The 19,059-nt window shown below is 47.1% G+C and overlaps 1 protein-coding gene across 1 annotated transcript in view; it reads right to left on the reverse strand.

The window, feature by feature from the left end:
- The window catches only part of LOC115461801 (C-type lectin domain family 12 member B-like), a 179,837-nt gene extending 166,649 nt beyond the window's left edge, over positions 1–13,188 (reverse strand). The window contains exon 1 of the mRNA XM_030191844.1: positions 13,093–13,188. The gene's annotated coding sequence lies outside the window, so the exon portion shown is untranslated. The remainder of the gene's footprint in view (positions 1–13,092) is intronic.
- Between the last annotated feature and the right edge of the window lie 5,871 nt (positions 13,189–19,059).

The raw sequence follows: 19,059 nt of genomic DNA on the forward strand, positions 1-19,059 counted from the left end.
TTTGAATTCCGTTACCGTTTTCCTCTCCACCATCTCCCGCGGGAGGGCATTCCAAGCATCTGACACAGAGTTTTACTTTGGAAAATCTATTATATTTTGAGGGCTTTGGATTTTAGATTTAACAACTGCCCTTTTTCCTAATTCCAAGCTCAAGACAAGTTGTAGCCAGAGGACACAAGAGATTTCCTTGTGCAAGGTGTCCTATCTAAATGGGGTAGTTACTAAGGTCAGTTAAGGGAATAACCCACAATCCAACGTTCCTGGGCAGCATCTTAAAGGACTGGAGCTGAACTGTGATTCCACCCCCCCCCCCCCCCAAAGTGTCCCCGGAAAAACAAACAGTTCCTTACCCTGTAGGCCTCCCATCCTCCCAAAGCCCCCCACCTTGGCCATACCTCTTCCAATCCCTGGTGGTCTATGGAGTCCCAGGGCACGAGTGATCCCCAGTCAGCTGCTGGTGCTGGATTCAAAATGGAGCCAGCAACAACTAGTGGTAGTCTTGCAGTACTACCACTAGGGGTCAGGCTGCCATATAAGGGGTAAAAAGCATGCAAAACAAGCCTTATATGGCAGCTTGACCCCTTTTCCTCCCCTCCCCAACACTTTTCAGCATATTTGCTATTCATCATCAAAGCAACTTGTTTTGAACTGTTTGCTTCTATGCTGTGCGTGCTGGAGTTACCTGGGATTTACTACTGGTGGTTTGGAACTGCTTTGGTTGGAACTGTCTGTGGCTGAGCAGTTTGCCTGGCCAAGTGCAATACATAGCTTGGCTTGGTAGCCAAGGGAACCCCGAGGAGTCTGGCAAGTGAGACTCCAGCCCGCAGGGGGCTGCATTTCTGAATCACCCCAGTGGCCGGGAGCTTTACACTACATAAACACATTCACTATCCTACATGAGTCACAATCAGGATTTCGACCCCTACACAGCACCAAAACAGTACTACTCACTCTCCTAACCAAATTCAAGCAGGAAATAGCAATAGGGAAGAGAATTCTCCTCCTCCAATTTGGCATGTCAAGTGCATTCGACATGGTTAATCATAACATACTGCTAGGAATCCTAGAATACTTCGGAACAGGGGCGTAGCCAGCCTTCCGTGGAAGAGGGGTCCAGAGCCCGGGGGCACATTTTAGCCCTCCCCCCGGCGCCGCCCCCCCCCCCCACCGCCGACATTGCCGCCCCCCCTCCCGCCGCGAACCCGCCGCCGCCGCAGCCTACCTTTACTTTTGCTGGCGGGGGATCCCACTCCCCGCCAGCCGACGTCTTCTTCTTAATCGCTTCCTGGTCTTCAATTTGTTTGCTGACGTCCTGCACGTAATTGTACGTGCAGGACGTCAGACTCAGAGAACAGTTCTGTTCTCTGAGTCTGACGTCCTGCACGTACAACGTGCAGGACGTCAGCAAACAAATTGAAGTGCAGGAAGGACTGAGAAGACGTCGGCTGGCAGGGAGTGGGATCCCCCGCCAGCAAAAGTAAAGGTAGGCGGCGGCGGGGGCGGGTTCGCCGGGAGAGGGGTCCTGGGGTGAATCTGCGGGGGCCCCGGCCCCCTCAGGCCCCACGTAGCTACGCCACTGCTTCGGAATCAGTGGTGGCACTCTGAATTGGATTAAGGGCTTTCTAACCACAAGAACATATCAAGTGAAATCAAAAACAAACATATCGTCACCGTGGAAACCAGGCTGCGTAGTACCGCAAGGATCACCACTGTCACCGATCCTCTTCAACCTCATGTTGACTTCACTAGCCAAGACCCTATCCACCCAAGCACTCAACCCATTTATCTACGCTGAGGACGTTACATTATATATTCCATACAAACATGATCTGGCGGAAATCACCAACTAAATCAAACTAAGCTTAAACATCATGAACTCATGGGCAAATGCATTCCAACTAAAACTCAATACAGAAAAAACACACTTGTCTCATTATCTCATCCCAATACAACACATACAAACCCACAAACATTAACACCCTAGGATACACCCTCCCTGTCTCAGACAGCCTGAAAATTCTCAGAGAAACAATTGACCGGAACCTAACACTAGAGACCCAAGCGAAGTCCACCATAAAGAAAATGTTTTTCTCAGTGGAAACTCAAATGCGTAAAACCATTCTTCCCGAGAGAAATATTTCGTAACCTGGTACAGTCCATGGTATTAAGCCACACAGATTACTGTAATGGAATCTATGCGGGATGCAAGGATCAAATCAAAATACAACAGCCAGGCTTATATTGGAAAAACACGTTTCGACAGCACCAAACCACTCAGAGAAAAATTGCACTGGCTACCAATCAAAGAACGCATCACTTTCAAAATCTGCATGACTGTTCACAAAATTATTTACGGCGAGTCACCGGGCTACATGACAGACCTCATTGACCTGCCAACCAGAAACTCCACAAAGTCTGCACAATCATATCTAAACCTCCACTGCCCAAGCAGCAAAGGACTCAAATACAAATCCACCTATGCAACCAGCTTTTCCTACCTAAGCGCACAACTATGGAATGCACTGCCAAAAGCAGAAAAAACTACGCTCAACCACCTAAATTTTCGGAAAGCACTAAAGACAGACCTGTTCAGAAGAGCATACCCCACTGACCCAACATAAAAATACCGGTCACTTGCGACACAACATAACCAAAGACTGCAACGGACATTACCTGACTCTTCTTCCGCCTTTCCCTCTATAAGCTCCCCCCAACTGTTTCCTACCATAAATATACCTCATTATACCACATTATCACTTTGTATTCATTCATACTATGTATTTGTTCATACCGTAAATGTGGGATACAAATGTAACAAATAAATAAATAAATACATCTTTGTGTGGTGGTTGGGGGGGGGGGGGGGGTCAGTGACCATTGTGGGAATAAGGGGGAGTCATGTCTTAATCCCTCCCGTGGTCATCTGGTCATTTAGGGCACTTTTCTGACTTAGACCCTTAGGTCTAAACCTGTTTTCATGAACACTAACTTTTAGCCCTAGACGTTTTTGTTTTGTTCCATTATGGCAAAAAAATGTCCAAGTTTTGGGAACACCCAAATACCACCCGAAACACGACCCTATCATGCCCCCTTGTGATCTGGGCACAGTACAGAGAAAAAACATCTCAAATCCAAGTTTTGAAAATCACAATTTGAACATTTTTTAGAGAGAAACATCCAAATGCCACTTTATGCAGTTTTGAGACATTATTTATTTATTTATTTGTTGCATTTGTATCCCACATTTTCCCACCTATTTGCAGGCTCAATGTGGCTTACAATGTATCGTTATGGCATTTGCCATACCAGATTAGATAACAGTTGGTATTACATAGAGAACATGGATGACATAATAAGATTAAGCAAACAGATAGGAGAGGAAAACAATTCCAAGTATAGGTAAAGTGGAGAAGTGTTACATTTACAATTATTGATCGACATTTTTCACTTTGAAAATGAGACTCATAATCTTCTGGATATGTTTCACAGAATATGTAGTCTACTGAACATGTTCCAGAGTGTATGTAATCTTTTGGATATACTCCAGTTTATATAAACTTCTGGATATGTTCCTGAGTTCATATAATCTCATGAATATGTTCTAGAGTGTATGTAATCCCCTGAATATCTTCCAGGGTACATGTAGTCTTCTGGATAAGTTGCAGAGTATATATAATCTTCTGGATATGTTGCATACTGTGTATGTAATTCCATGAATATGTTCCAGGGTGTATATAATCTCCTGCATATATAGTTTGTATAAATTCCTGAATATGTTCCTGAGTTTGTATAATATTCTGGATATGTTCCAGAGTACATATAGGAGCTGATTTTCAAAACAGCAAAACATTCAAAAAGCGTCGTAAATCAGCATTTGGACATTTTGCTTGCCAAAAGTTTCAAAATAGCTATTCTCGAAACCCATTTTTAAATGTTTTGGTGTGCAGTGTTGGGGGTCAGGATTTGGTCTTTACTAATACTTAGATGTTTTTCCGCCATAATAGAACAAAGCAAAAATGTCCGGGCGACAATTTAAACGTTTTGGTCTAGACACATAGGCAGTCGGTGGCCCAACTGTTTGGGGAGGCTAAAGGGGGCGGGGTTAGGGGTGGGGCCAGGGGTGGAGCTTAAATCCATAAATGTCTGATAACACACAGAAAAAAAATAAAATAAAAATAAAAGTCACAATTAATACCTTTTATTAAATTTAGATATTAGCTATGTATCATGTCAAAGAATAAAGTGGTTGCTCAAAGCACATACTAACCACAATCACTCAACTGCAAAACACTATGAACAACTTTGTGCAAAAACACACTCAGAACCTTACTGTACCATAAATATTACACTGGGCAGAACTAATACACCAATATACCACCCATACGGAAAATGCAGACCGTCAACAATATGAAACAAGGGATCATAATATCACAGTTCTCATGTAGAGCCACAAAACATCCTAATTCATGTTTAATGTGGGATAAAATGCCATACATAAGTAAATAAATATAAACTTTTAATGTTGAGCACCTGATTCTCAAAGTGGACATATTCCAAACACTATAATGAAAATAAAATGATCTTTTCTACTTTTGTTGTCTGGTGACTTTGTTTTTCTGGGAGAAAATCCGCCAGAAGAGCGGAGAACTCAAACACCCCACGGTAAAGACAATGTTGCAGAAAAAGTGGGAGAGCGACCAAGGATGCCAGAAACTGGAGGATGTTGAATAATAAACAGTTTTATTGATAATTCTGAAGACTCGACACAACGTCAAGCGGGGGAAGTCAGCGCTGGCAGCAGGGCGGGCAGGCAAGACTGCCTGCCTCGAATAATTCGACGAGTCAGGTTGGTGACCGGATCCGGAGGGAGGAGAGCCGGCTCGGTGCGAGTCTGCTCCAGCACACCACCGTCGCTTTGGCTGGGGAGGCATAGAGGCATATTTTCAAAGCACTTTGGGAGGCTAAGTTCCATATGTTTCTATGGAACTTTGGGAGGCTAAGTGCTTTGAAAATAAGCCTCTTAGCCTCCCCAAGCCTCCTATACCGGGCGCCTATGTCTAGACATGTTTTTATAACGAATTTTCAAGTCATAAAAATGTGCCCTAAATGACCAGATGACCACTGAAGAGATTAAGGTCATGACTACCTCTTAACTTCCGCACAGGTCACTGATCCCCTCCCACCCTTCCACCCCCAAAGATGTGAAAGAAACAGTAAATACCAGCCTTCTTCGCCAGCTGAATACTGGGCCCATAGCGTCTATACCCTGGATTCTGGGTGCACATTAATGAACTGTGCATAATAACTTAGTAAATGACGGCAGATAAAGACCTGAACGGTCCATCCAGTCTGCCCAACAGTTACACTCATTATCAAAGATGGCAACAAAAAGAAGCAGCTCATATCCAGGATGAAAAAAACTTTATTACTGACATGCAAACCAAGAAAGCCCGACATTGGCCGTGTTTTGCCCCACTGAGAGGTACATCAGGGGCTATTTATTTATTTATTTATTTATTGCATTTGTATCCCACATTTTCCCACCTATTTGCGGGCTCAGTGTGGCTTACAATAAGACATGAATAATAGAAATACATTTGTTACGACTAAGTTATGGATTACATTGAACAGAGTTGTGCGAGACATTCGAATATCAATGGGAGTATAACAATGGGACATCAACATAGAAACATTAGAAGGAGACAATAGGAAAAAAGGGCATTGAAAGTATCACGGTACATTGTTCCGTAGGTAGGTGAATGATTGACTGGATAAAGGGATGTGGGATCAGAAGTGGAAGTGTATTGAGTTGGTGAACAGTGAGTGTGGTTTCTAAGTGTTTTGGCTTTTTCCGTAAGTTTGTTCAAACAGGTGAGTCTTTAGTAGTTTACGGAAGGAGGCTTGTTCGTTAGTCGTTCTTAGGTTGCGCGGTAGTGTATTCCAGGACTTCGTGCTCATGTAGGAAAGGTTGACGCGTATATCGTCTTGTATTTCAACCCCTTGCAAGTTGGGTAGTGAAGGTTGAGGTGAGTTCGGGATGATCTTTTGGCGTTTCTGGGTGGTAGGTCTATTAAATCAGTCATGTACGCTGGGGCTTCACCGTAAATGATCTTATGGACTAGTGTGCAAATTTTAAAAGTAACGCGGTCTTTGAGTGGAAGCCAATGTAGTCTCTCGCGCAGTGGTTTTGCCCTTTCATATTTAGGTTTTCCGAGGATGAGCCTGGCTGCTGTGTTCTGGGCTGTTTGAAGTTTCTTCAGTATTTGCTCTTTGCAGCCTGCGTATAATGAGTTGCAGTAATCCAGGTGGCTGAGGACGAGGGATTGCACTAGGCTGCGGAAGACGAATCTTGGGAAGAATGGTCTTATCCTTTTCAGTTTCCACATGCTGAAGAACATCTTCTTGGTTATGTTGTTTGCGTGAGTTTCAAGTGTTAGGTGGCGGTCGATAGTCACACCGAGGATTTTTAGCGTTTCTGAGATTGGAAGTTTTAGGTTTGGTGTGTTTATCACGTTGTATTCGGTTGTGTTGTATTGGGAGGTGAGTATCAGACATTGGGTCTTTTCTGCGTTTAGTTTCAGGCGGAATGCATCTGCCCATGTGTTCATGATATGTAGACTTTGATTGATTTCGTTGGAGATTTCTTTGGTGTCTTGTTTGAATGGGATGTATATTGTCACATCATCGGCGTATATATATGGGTTGAGGTTATGGTTTGATAGGAGTTTCGCTAGAGGGATCATCATTAGGTTAAATATGGTTGGTGAAAGAGGTGATCCTTGTGGGACTCCACATTCAGGTATCCATGCTTTGGACGTGGTTGAGTTTGATGTCACTTGATATGAACGCAGGGTTAAGAACCCCTTGAACCAGTTCAGGACACTTCCTCCGATGCCAAAGTATTCAAGTATGTGTAGTAGGATTTCATGGTCAACCATGTCAAAGGCGCTTGACATGTCAAATTGTAGGAGGAGTATATTGTTGCCGGTTGCAATTATTTGTTTGAATTTGGTCACAAGGGTGACTAATACTGTTTCTGTACTGTGATTCGCACGGAATCCTGATTGGGCAGCATGCAGTATCGAATGTTTGTCTAGATAGTTTGTGAGTTGTTTAGTTACCATGCCTTCGGTTATCTTGGTTATTAGTGGTATGGATGCTATTGGTCTGTAGTTCGTTATTTCGTTCGTGTTCTTCTTTGTATCTTTAGGAATTGGTGTGAGTAAGATTTTTCCTTTTTCTTTTGAGAAGAGTCCATTTTGTAACATGTAGTTTATGTGGTTTGTTAGGTTTACTATGAATTTTTGAGGAGCAGATTTCATGAGGTTATTCGGACAAATGTCTAGTTTGCAGTTGGATTTGGCATATCTTTTGAGAGTTTTAGAGATGAGGTCTTCTGATAATAGTTCAAATTCGGTCCAGGTTCTGTCTGCTGGGTGTGTTCCTTCTTCTGGATCTAGGCAGTCTAGGAGAGTGGTGTATTCTATAGGGCTGGCAGGTATTTTGTGTCGCAATAGTGTAATTTTCTCCTTGAAGTATTTCGCAAGGTTGTCGACACTTGGTATATCTTTGCTGTTGTTTGTGACAGGTGTGGTGTCTAGCAGTTTGTTCACGAGGTTGAAGAGTTTATGTGTGTCTTTGTAGTTTGGTCCTATTAGTGTTTTATAGTGTAGTATTTTTGTCTGTTTGATGGTGTATTTATATTTTCTCCGAAGTTGTTTCCAGTCGTTTAGTGTTTGTTCGTCTTTCTTTTTGTTCCATGTTCGTTCAAGTCTCCTGACTTGTGTTTTCAGTTTTTTCAGTTCTTCGGTGAACCATGGATTTGCATTTTTCCTGCGTGATGTTCTGGTTTGGACCGGGGCGATTTTGTTTAGTGTTGTTGTGCTTATATCGTCCCATTCTTGGAGGAATTGGATGGTGTTGGCGTTTATGGTCCATTCGCTCTGGTAAATCTGTTGCCAGAATGTTGTGGGGTCTATTTTTCCTCTTGTTGTGTAGGTTTTTCGTTCATGTTTGTTGATTGTGTTTAGTTGTGTTTTTCGCCAGTAAAGAGTGACATTTGCTTTATGGTGGTCTGACCATAGTGTAGGTGTCCATCTTGTGTTAGTGAGTGTGATAGTTGAGTCAGGTTCGAATCTGTTTGTTATGATATCTATCGTGTGTCCTTTTTCGTGGGTTGGTTGTAAGTTGGGTGTTTGCAGGTCCCAGAGTTTTAAGAATTCTTTGAGTTCTCGTGTACTTGGTAGTGTGTCGTTTTCTAGGTGTAGGTTGATGTCGCCTAGTATGAGGATGTTTGAGGCTGATACGCAGGTATTCGAGATGAAATCCATGAGTTGTGTTTGGGTGTCTTGCCATTTTCCTGGTGGCCTGTAGAATAGGATTGTGTTAAGGTGTCCTATTAGGCTTGGATGGCTGATTCTAGTCGATGCAATTTCAAGTTGTGGTGAGGTAGATTCACCTGTGATTGTGATGGTGAATTCAGGTTTGTATATTATCGCTATTCCGCCTCCTCTTTTTTTTCCATTTCTTGTCCAGTGCGTGATTTTGTATTCTGGTGGGCACGCTTGTAAGATGGCTGGGTCTGTGGGACTGTGGAACCAGGTTTCTGTGATAAATAAGAGGTCTAATTTGTCTGTGATGATCCAGTCTAGTATGTCTACTGAGTTTCTTACTGCTGATCTTGCATTGATGTATCCTAGTTGGATTGGGTGTAGTGGTTCCATGGTGGGGTTTGATGTGTTTATTTTTATTAATTGTCTGTTTCTTCGGTGGTTGAGATTACTGTTGTCATTATTTTCCTTATTTTGCCGGTGGTGTGCATATCTGGGGTTTATTCCAGTTGGTTGGTTATTGTGTCTTTGATTTGGTAGGTTGTTTAAATATTGTGCGTAGGATTGGTGATATGTAGTTGGGTTGTGATGATTGTTGTTTTGGGCATGCATTGTGTGTGTGTGAGTGTTGTGCGTATTGTGGGTGGTGGGGTTATTGCTGTCGAGGTTGTGGGTTGTGTTAGCGTGTAAGAATATAGTGAGTATGATGAGACTCTGGATGGTTATGAGTGTGTTGCTGGTGTTCATGTCTATGTGTTGGGCGCTGTGATAGTTAGGCGTCTGGTTTACATTTGAGCGATTCTGTTTACAATTGCATTTGAGCTTGGCTACAATTCAAGCAAGTTAGTGCTAACATTGTTAGTTGAGCTTAGCAATAATTAGGTTAAAGCTAACATTTGAGCGATTCAAAGTTTACAATTGTATTTGAGCTTGGCTACAATTCAAGCGAGATAGTGCTACGTTTTCAGTTAGGCTTAGCAACAGTTTAGTTTAAAGCTGGCAGCGGTTCAGTGCTAGGCATGCGCAGTAGTGCTTATAATTGTATTTAATTATAGCAACAATTTAATTTAGATTTAGAGCTTGGCAATGGATTATTGCTGGGCAAGCCTGCACTGAAAGCTTGGCAACAATTCTCTATTAGGCAAATGAGGTAATATTTGCATTTGCATTAATCTTAACGGGAGTTTGATTTAAAGCATGGCAACAGTGGTTTTCAGTAAAAGTAAGCATAGCAAAACAGGATAAAGCGAGGATTTTTAAATTATGTTAAAGCTAAGCAGTGCATGCATGCAGTTAAGATGAGCAGGTATTTTATACTCAGTTCGGCCACAGCAGGTAGATCTTGTTCAGGCAGGTTGACCCTCACAGTCGGTCTTGATTGTCAGCAGTCGTCCTTGGCGGCCCGAGCAGCGATCAGTAGCACGGTCGTTTGGTCAGAGGAGAGCTTGACCTGCTCCCCGCGATCCTCTGAGCTCGTTCCTGCGTCTCGATCAGTCTTCGGCGTTGCGTGGCCTCAGGTCGCCGGTTGATCATCTGTTTGCGTTGGGCTCGGTGGGTCAGGTCGTGCGGTCCCACTGGATTCAGCAGGGTCAGCTCTACGGCGAATCAGGCTCTGCAGCTCCGTTGCTCTGCGTTCGGCGGCGTCCTTTTCGGCAGATCACTCGGAGCCGCCAGGTCAGCCTCGGCTTGCTTGTTGTCTTCCCGCTGTTGGTTGTTCCTCGATTTGCGGCCCGGAGAATCAGACCTGGCGTTTGCCTTCAGGTCCTCCGATTCAAGAGGTAAGCTGATTCCTTTTAAGGACCTCGGCTTCGGCACTGTCCGAACCCTTCCGGTGCGGTCAGGGCGTTCTTCGCTGCTTGGGTGACCCAGCGATTCCGCTTGCTCTGGGTCTTGGTCGCCTGCAGGCGGATGGGCCTCGTGGCGTGGTCAGCTCCTCCAAGACTCGCCGGTAACCCTCCCGAACTTTGCCTGGTTGGATTATTCAGTGCTAGGACCACTGCGGTAGGATTCGGTCGTGGTTTAATTCCCTCCCGGTCCGTTCCGGTCCGGTCAGGACGGCCCAGGTAGTCAGTTCGTCTGGGTTTTTGGGGGTTTGGCGAGGGAGCTTCTCAGGGAGCTGCTCATCTGACGGCCATCTTGCAAACTTACAAACTGACTATAAAACTATTAATAAAATATAACAAATTAATGAAAATAATACGGTGAACTAAAATATTAGTAAGAATAGTAATGTATTTATGATCACACTTAAGACTGTGATGATTAAAATGATAAATAAATCTAAACATATATAATATCTAAAATATCACAATGTCCAAATAACACGCATATAAAATAAAATTAAATTACAAAATAACTACCTTAAGTAATGAATACAAGGCTAACTGATCAACATTAGTCAATTGAAACATTAACACCAATATATACTTACAGTGTGAGGCTGCATATTAAAAGCTAGACCTAGGGTTACCGTATGTCCGGTTTTACCCGGACATGATCTCTTTTTGAGAACATGGCCGGGCAACTGGGCAGGTTTTGCCATCCTGCCCGTTTGTCCGGATTTCTGGACAAACGGGCAGGCGAGCCTAGTGGTGTCCTATCCTCCCCTCACTATACTGCCCTGGTGGTCTAGTGACCTCTTCATACTGTTCCTTCATGATGGTCCTGGCGCCGATTCAAAATGGCCACCGAGAGTTGAAGTGGCCTTGTTCGCAAGGCCCCTTCAACTCTCCATGGCCATTATGAATTGACGCCGGGATCGTCAGCAAAGAACAGTATGCAGGCGCTCCGGAAAGGAAAGAGGGGGCTCTTTCCTGCCCCGAAGAGGTCACTAGACCACCAGGGCAGTACAGTAAGGGGAGGATAGGACACCCTTAGGGGTGTGTGGAAGGGGCAGGGCGGTGACAGGGGTGGGGTGTGAAAGGGGTGGGGTCATGGCATGAGTGGGGGTGTGGCGGGGCAAGGCAAGGCATGTGTCCTCTTTTTGGGGGGAGCAAATATGGTAACCCTACACCTCCCTAAGGGACCCCTTTACTAAGCTGTGGTAAAAGGGGCCTTGCGCAAGCAGTGGTGGCCGTTTTTGCTGCGTGCCAGGGCTCCGTTTACCACAGTGGGTAAACCCCCCCCCCTCCCCCACAAAAAAAAGAAATGGCTGTGCGGTAAGTGTACACTTCCCTTGCGGCCATTTTGGAGGGCACAACTAACTGCTACCCAATGAGATAGAGGTAACCAGGCAGCATGTAGCACTGCCCAATTACCACCGGGTAACCCCCTGTAAAAATATTTTTTAAATATTTCTGTTAGCGTTGGATATGCCGTGGTCAGGGGTGGAACTACCACTGGCACCCGTGTTGGGCCAGGGGTAGCTTTGGGTTACCACGCGACAACTCTTACAGTGGTGTAACTACAGGTGGGCCTGTCTAGTCGCCCCCATAGCACCTTATTGGCAATGCCTCACGCTTCTCTCTCTTGCCCTCATGGCAGCTGCCCATCTAAATTCCTCACCCCACCTACCTTTGAGCTATTGCTGGCAGCGATTCCTATACTCAACCTGTTCCAGCCTTGCAGGCTTCCCTCTACCGCGTCCCGCCCTTGATAACATAATTTCCTGTTTCTCAACTGGCAGGGATGTGGTAGAGGGAAGCCTGCAGGGCTGGCGCAGGCTGCTTACTGGAATCGCTGTTGGCGACTGCTTGGAGGTAGATCGGGGAGGGAGAGAGGAGCAGATGCCAGCAGTGAGAGGGGGAAGGAAAGAGGAATGGATGCTGGGGAGAGAGGAACGGATATGGAGAAAGGAACGGATGCTGGGGGTGGGGGAGAGAGAGGAACGGATGCCGGGGGGGGGGGGGAGAGAGAGGAACGGATGCCGGGGGGGGGGGGGGGGGGGGGAAGAGAGAGGTAACGGATGCTGGGGCGGGGGAAGAGAGAGGAACGAATGTGGAGAAAGGAACAGATGCCAGGGGTGGGGGAGAGAAACGGATGCTGGGGTGGGGGGGATGAGAGGAACGGATGTGTAGAAAAGAACGGATGTCGGGGGTGGGGGAGAGAGGAACTGATGTTTGGGGGGGGGGGAGAGAGGAACGGATGCTTGGGGGGGGGGGGAAGAGAGAGGAATGGATGCCAGGGTGGGGGGAAGAGAGAAATGGATGCCGGGGCGAGGGGAAGAGAGGAGTGGTTGCTGGGGGGAGGGGGAGAGAGGAACGGATGTGGATGCTGGGGGGAGGGGGAGAGAGGAACCGATGCTGGGGGGGGGGGGGGGGAGAGAGAGGAACTGATGCGGATGCTGAGCGGGAGGACAGGGGTGGGGTAGGGGTCATCCAAAATAACAGGTCTGGCTACAGTCCTGCTGCTTTAGTAAAAGGGCCCCTAAGTGGGGTTTTTTTTTGTGTGTGTTACATTTGTACCCCGCGCTTTACACTTCACCACCTTGGTGTATCTGAAAGGGAGAAGTTAGGAGAATGATTCAAACAATGGCCAAAGCCTTCCTCAGTAGAGGGAGGGACGAGTCTAGAACATGAAAAGTACTCAAACTCAGGATTATACTTAAAAACAATAATGGCCTCACTCATAGGAGCCAACTTTTCAAAATTATTGGGGGTGCTAAGCCCAATGGAAATGACCCCTCCCTGGACACATACAAGGAATTTTCTCAATACTGGGGGTGCTCAAGCACCCACAGAGTCGGCTCCAATGGCCTCACTCACTCCAGTTAAAACATCTTCTTTAAAATTAAGCCAGCCAGGCAGCGAAAACACCGCCTTACCACTAAGATCCTGTAGGTGGCAGCAGCCTGAGCCCAAGAATCCGCAGCGCTCATTCAAAACAGCGTCGCAACCAAGGAGGCTGGATAACGGTTGGACGGAACGCGCTGCCTGGCCAGGGTCAAAGGTCACACGGGAGGAGCAAATGTCTAAAAAAAAAAAATGGCGCCAACGCTAACCAACAAAAAGAAACATAAAATAAGAAAAAAAGGAGGCCCCACCCACTGCTGAAATATCCAGAATGGGAAAAGGAAAGTGAAACTAGGGCCGGTGACGTCAGTGCTGCTCGTCCCAAGACTCCAATGAATTCGCGCCTTTTTCGCTGTGGCTTAAAACGAAGTCAAACAGTGGCTGATGATTTCATGCTCACGACGAGGCAAATAATAAACGCGAGCAGCGCCGGATTTTAAACTTTCATTTCTCAATGTTATATTATTGATATTTCAGCAGTACTACCTACTTGGAACAGATTTCTTTAATTTATTTTTTTATACATGGAGCTAACTTCTTTGACATTTTCTCATTGGCAGCACAATCTTGACATTTTTACTACTATTTTTAATTGTTATTATTTTTTTTTTTAACTTTTCCTGTTTTGTTCCCGCCCAGTCTTACCTTTGACCTTGCCCTTCTCAGACGTTTCCAACCCAACCTATTTGTTTCTTTTTTTAACCACAGGAGTTTTTCATTGAGAACGAGGAGGCATGACGTAAAAGTGTGAAGCCACTCAGTGTAAGTCTCTGTTTCCACTTTCCCGAGCTGCCGTCCTTCTGCGTACACTCAAAACAAAGGGAAGAGAAATGGGATTTGATTACTGCCTTTCTGAGGTTTTTGAAACTACATTCAAAGCGGTTTACATATATTCAGGTACTTATTTTGTACCAGGGGCAATGGAGGGTTAAGTGACTTGCCCAGAGTCACAAGGAGCTGCAGTGGGAATTGAACTCAGTTCCCCAGGATCAAAGTCCACTGCACTAACCACTAGGCTACTCCACTCGCAAACCTTTGAGGTGCTGCATCCATAGGGTTAGTGTTGCCAGGTACCCGGTCCCCAAACCCGCCCAAAAAGTTCACACCCCCACCCCCGCCGTCATCGACCCCGCCCCGCCGTCATCGGCCTGCTCAAAACAGCCCCACCCAAAACGTCATCTAACCCCGCCCAAAACGTCACTAGCCCCACCCAAAATGTCACTAGCCCCATCCAAACCGTCACTAGCCCCGCCCCCCGCAGCCCAAAAAAACGCACAAAAAACACGGAAAAAAACCCCAAAACAAGCCCAAAAAACCGCGACCCGCTGAAAACCGCCCAATTGGGCGGGAAAACCGCACACCTGGCAACCGTGGTTACCATAATTTGTTCCCCCCCAAAAGGAGGACACATGCCTCGCCCCTTTCACACCCTCGCTCTGCCCCCTGTCACATTTCCCCCTCCCCCCTGTGATACACCCCATCACCCCTCCTCCTAGGTTTACCATTTTGTGTCCTCTGAAAAAGAGGACACGTGTCACACCCCGCCCCCGCCATGCTCCCTGCCCCACCACGCCTCCTCCAGATCCTTGTTCTGCCCCTATTTCCCTCACCCGTCACATAGTCCCCTCCCTGCCCCCGTCACATACTTCCCCCCCCCCCCCCCGTCACATACCCCCCCTCTCACTATCTAGCCCTGGTGGTCTAGTGACGTCTTTTCTTCGTGGCAGAAAAGAGCCCCCTCTTTCCTAACCGGAGCGCTGCCTGCCCTTGCCTGCTGCATCCTCCTCGGTCTCGGCTGGGGATTCAAATGGCCACCGAGAGTTGAAGCGGCCTCGACCGAGAAGGATGATGGACAAGGGAGGCAGCGCTCCGGGAAGGAAAGAGGGGGCTCTTTCCTGCCCCGAAGAGAAGACGTCACTAGACCACCAGGGAACTGGGAACATAGGAAGGGAAGGGGAGGGGGTGGGAGACCAGACTCACGGCGCCGATCGCCCACCGCACGCACATGCGCGCCCGCGCCCACGTTTGTCCAGAAATCCGGACGTGCGTGCAGGCAAAATCCGCCGGACGCCCCGGACATGCCCTCAAAAAGAGGACATGTCCGGGGAAATCTGGACGAATGGTAACTCTACCTCCTCCCCTTACATTATTACTGCCCTGGTGGTCTAGTGACCTCTTTGGGGCAGGAAAGAGCCCCCTCTTTCCTGCCTGGAGCACTGCCCTGCATGCACCTTCCTGTTGGTGATCTTGTAACAGGATTCACAGCTGGTAAATCAGGAGACAAGAGGCAACTGGTTCCAAAGGCAAGACAGCTTTTATTAGCTAGCTGACACAGTACTAAGTTCAGACTCAGCATACTGTGCCCCGAGCGTCACCTGACACTCGTTCTTGTACACTCTTATCAGTAGTCATGCGCAGTTACAGACAGAGGGTCTTACACAAAACCCAGGAAACGAAACTTATCTTTGGTTTTGCACACAACCCTCTATTTCCAACACTGGTCTGTAGTCTATTCACAGTTATTTGGCATTGCATATACCATATAAGGCAATATACTGATAAGCAGCACAAGTTCCAGCTGGTTTCTGCTATCTGGTTACAGCTGCTTCCTCTGAGCTAACTGTCAGCTTGCAGGCTACAGTGTTTCATCTAAGTTTAGCAAGCCTTACATTTCAGAAGAGGCACAGAAGGAGAGAAAATGTATTGAAAATGTATTTCACAGAAAAAGCAAAGTTAATGGCTGCCATGTTACAAGTTACAGCTTCTTTTAGCTAAGCACAATAGATTGTCCTTTACAGCAAAATCTAACTCTAGTATAAACTGACTCCCCCTACAATCTCAGCGCCGATTCAAAATGGCTGCTGAGAGTTGAATTCTCGTGAGGTCACTTCAACTCTCAGCGGCCATTTTGGATCAGCGCCAAGATCACCAACAGGAAGGATGCATGCAGGGCAGCGCTCCGGGCAGGAAAGAGGGGGCTCTTTCCTGCCCCAAATGTGGAAGAGGTCACTAGACCACCAGGGCAGTAGTAACTAAGGGGAGGGTAGGCTAGCAATCTGCCCTTGTCCGGATTGGCAAAACCCGCCCGGTTGCCCAGACATGTCCTCTTTTTGAGGACATGTCCGGGTAAATCCGGACATATGGTAACCCTAAGCATCCATGTTGTAATATTTTTATTTAATATCCTATATATATAATCCTATATATATATTATATATAAGGATATTTGCACCTCCGTCTGGATGCTGGGTTCGTAACACAGTTGCCATTGGTCCGCCCTGGGTATGACATCACAGGGTGGACCAATGGAAGTGAGAGGGAAGGGAACCCAGCACTTACGAAGGGGAGGGGCAGCAGCACATGTCCTGCTTGTACTCGGAGGCCCACGGGACGAGAGAGGGGGGGAGGGGGTCCTGAGACGAGAGAGGGTCCTGAGACGAGAGAGGAAGTGGGGGAGGGGGTCCTGAGATGAAAGAGGAAGGGAGGGGGGAAGGGGGAGGAGGAGGAGGGGTGGGTCCTGGAATTCGAAGGGGAGGGGTGCCTGGAACTCGGAGGACAGGGAGAGAGGCAGGCAGTGCAAGTAATAGAAGTGAAGGATTGATACAAACATTTGAGATAGAAACAGGATATGGGGAGATTAATGCCTGTGTTGAATGGGTCAAATTTACAGTGGCCAGTCTGAACAAAAGTGATTGCTATGCATGTGCCTCAGGCAGACTGGTGGCTCAAATTACCTGTTTCCTTTGGGGTGGAATTCAGATCCTGATGCAATGAGATGTATGCTGGCTCTGTTTCAGGAAGAAGGAGCATGGGGAAATGACTCCTGCAAATCTCTGGCATTGCCTTAAAGATGTGCGAATACCACCAGTCTGCTCACCAGGCTATGGGAACCATTCAACCCGTCTCTCAAGATGGGGGAGGGGCAACCAGGCAGGTAGGAGTTTTACCGCACATGCACACAAGTAATGAATGTGGACCGGGAAGCAGGCTAGTAGAAACTATTCAAACCTGAAAATAGCCAGAGCAGATGTGTGGTGGTATTGCGGGGGAAGAATTCTCAGGCCAGCCCTGCCTTCAGACGGACAGGCACATGTGCATTAGTACAACTGGCTATAACCATTCACCCCTGGCATTTGAAGAAGGGCCCAAGTTACATAATATACAAAACAGAGGTACCATAAGTACCTTGTTTGATGATAGAATTTATAGACAGTATAGGGCAGTGATGGCGAACCTTTCAGAGACCGAGTGCCCAAACAGCAACCCAAATCGAATTATTTATCGCAAAGTGCCGGTACTCGTTATGGGTGGGGTCACCACATAGACTCCACCCCTATGATAGCCACACCCCTTACACCAGCCATGGAGCATATAAACAGACATCATTGAAAATATTATACTAGTATAGGAGAAAAAAATAACATGATTTTCTTCCATTATAAATCATTTCTGTAAGATGTTAGAGCTCCAGTATACCCAGTGCAAAATAAGACAGCAGATGTAAATTCTCAAATTCAACATATTCCAAACACTAAAATGATTTTTCCTACCTTTGTTGTCTGGTGATTTTGTTTTTCTATCCATATTGGTTCTAGTCGCTGATTCTGCTGCTCTCTATCTGTTCTCTTAACTCCGTTTCCAGGGCTTCCTTTCCATTTATTTCTTTACTTTCCTCCTTTCTTCTTCATTTCTTTCCCTCCATCATGTCCAGCAACCCTCCTCTCCCCTCCAGCCACAAATGTCCACCCACCCTCCTCTCCCCCCTGCCTTCCCTCCCAGCACCCGGCAGCACCCAGCACCAGGCCTCCCTCCCACCCAGCCCCCATCATCAGGCCTCCCTCCCACCCAGCACCAGGCTTCCCTCCACCGAGCACCACACATCAGCCTCATCCCACCCAGCACCCACCATCAGGCTTCCCTCCCACCCAGCACCAGGCCTCCCTCCCACCCTAGCACCCACCATCAGGCCTCCCTCCCACCCAGCACCAACACCAGGCCTCCCTCCCACCCAGCACCACCATCAGGCTTCCCATCCCACCCAGCTCCCAAACATCAGGCCCCCCTCCCACCAGCACCACCCAGCACCAGGCCTGCCTGCCTCCCTCCCTCCCAGCACAGGCCTGCCTCCTCCCTCCCTGCACCAAACAAGCAACCATCAACCCTCCCTCCCTCCCAGCACAGGAGCCCCCCCCCTTCTCCTCTAAATTTTAAATAGCGTACCTCCTCGGAGTTCATTCAGGCGCCTATGGGCGGGACCAGACGCTACCAGGGTTGTGCAGGCACTGTACAATTACAAAGAAGGACAGTCCTGCTCAAAGGAGCTTACAAATCTAAAGGACAAAAGTGCAGTCAATCAAGATTGAGGCAGTCTAGATTTCCCTGGATAGAGGTACAATGGTTAGGTGCCGAAAGCGACATTGAACAGGTGGGCTTTGAGCAAGGATTTGAAGATGGGTAGGGAGGGGGCTTGGCGTAAGGGCCCAGGGAGTTTATTCCAAGCATAGGGTGAGGCGAGGCAGAAAGGGCGGAGTCTGGAGTTGGCGGAGGTGGAGAAGGGTACTGAGAGGAGGGATTTGCCCTGTGAGCGGAGGTTATGGGTAGGAGTGTAAGGGGAGATGAGGGTAGAGAGGTAGTGAGGGGCTGCAGATTGAGTGCATTTGTAGGTTAGTAGGAGAAGCTTGAACCGTATGCGATACCTGATCGGAAGCCAATGAAGTGACTTGAGGAGAGGGGTGATATGAGCATATCGGTCTAGGCGGAAGATAAGACGCGCAGCAGAGTTCTGAATGGATTGAAGGGGGGATAGATGGTTAAGTGGGAGGCCAGTGAGGAGTAGGTTGCAGTAGTCAAGGCGAAAGGTAATGAGAGAGTGGATGAGAATTCAGGTGGTGTGCTCAGAGAGGAAAGGGCGAATTTTGCTGATGTTATAGAGAAAGAAGCGACAGGTCTTGGATGTCTGCTGGATATGGGCAGAGAAGGAGAGGGAGGAGTCGAAGATG

This window comes from Microcaecilia unicolor, chromosome 2 (assembly GCF_901765095.1).
Source record: "Microcaecilia unicolor chromosome 2, aMicUni1.1, whole genome shotgun sequence".
NCBI classification, from domain to species: domain Eukaryota; kingdom Metazoa; phylum Chordata; class Amphibia; order Gymnophiona; family Siphonopidae; genus Microcaecilia; species Microcaecilia unicolor.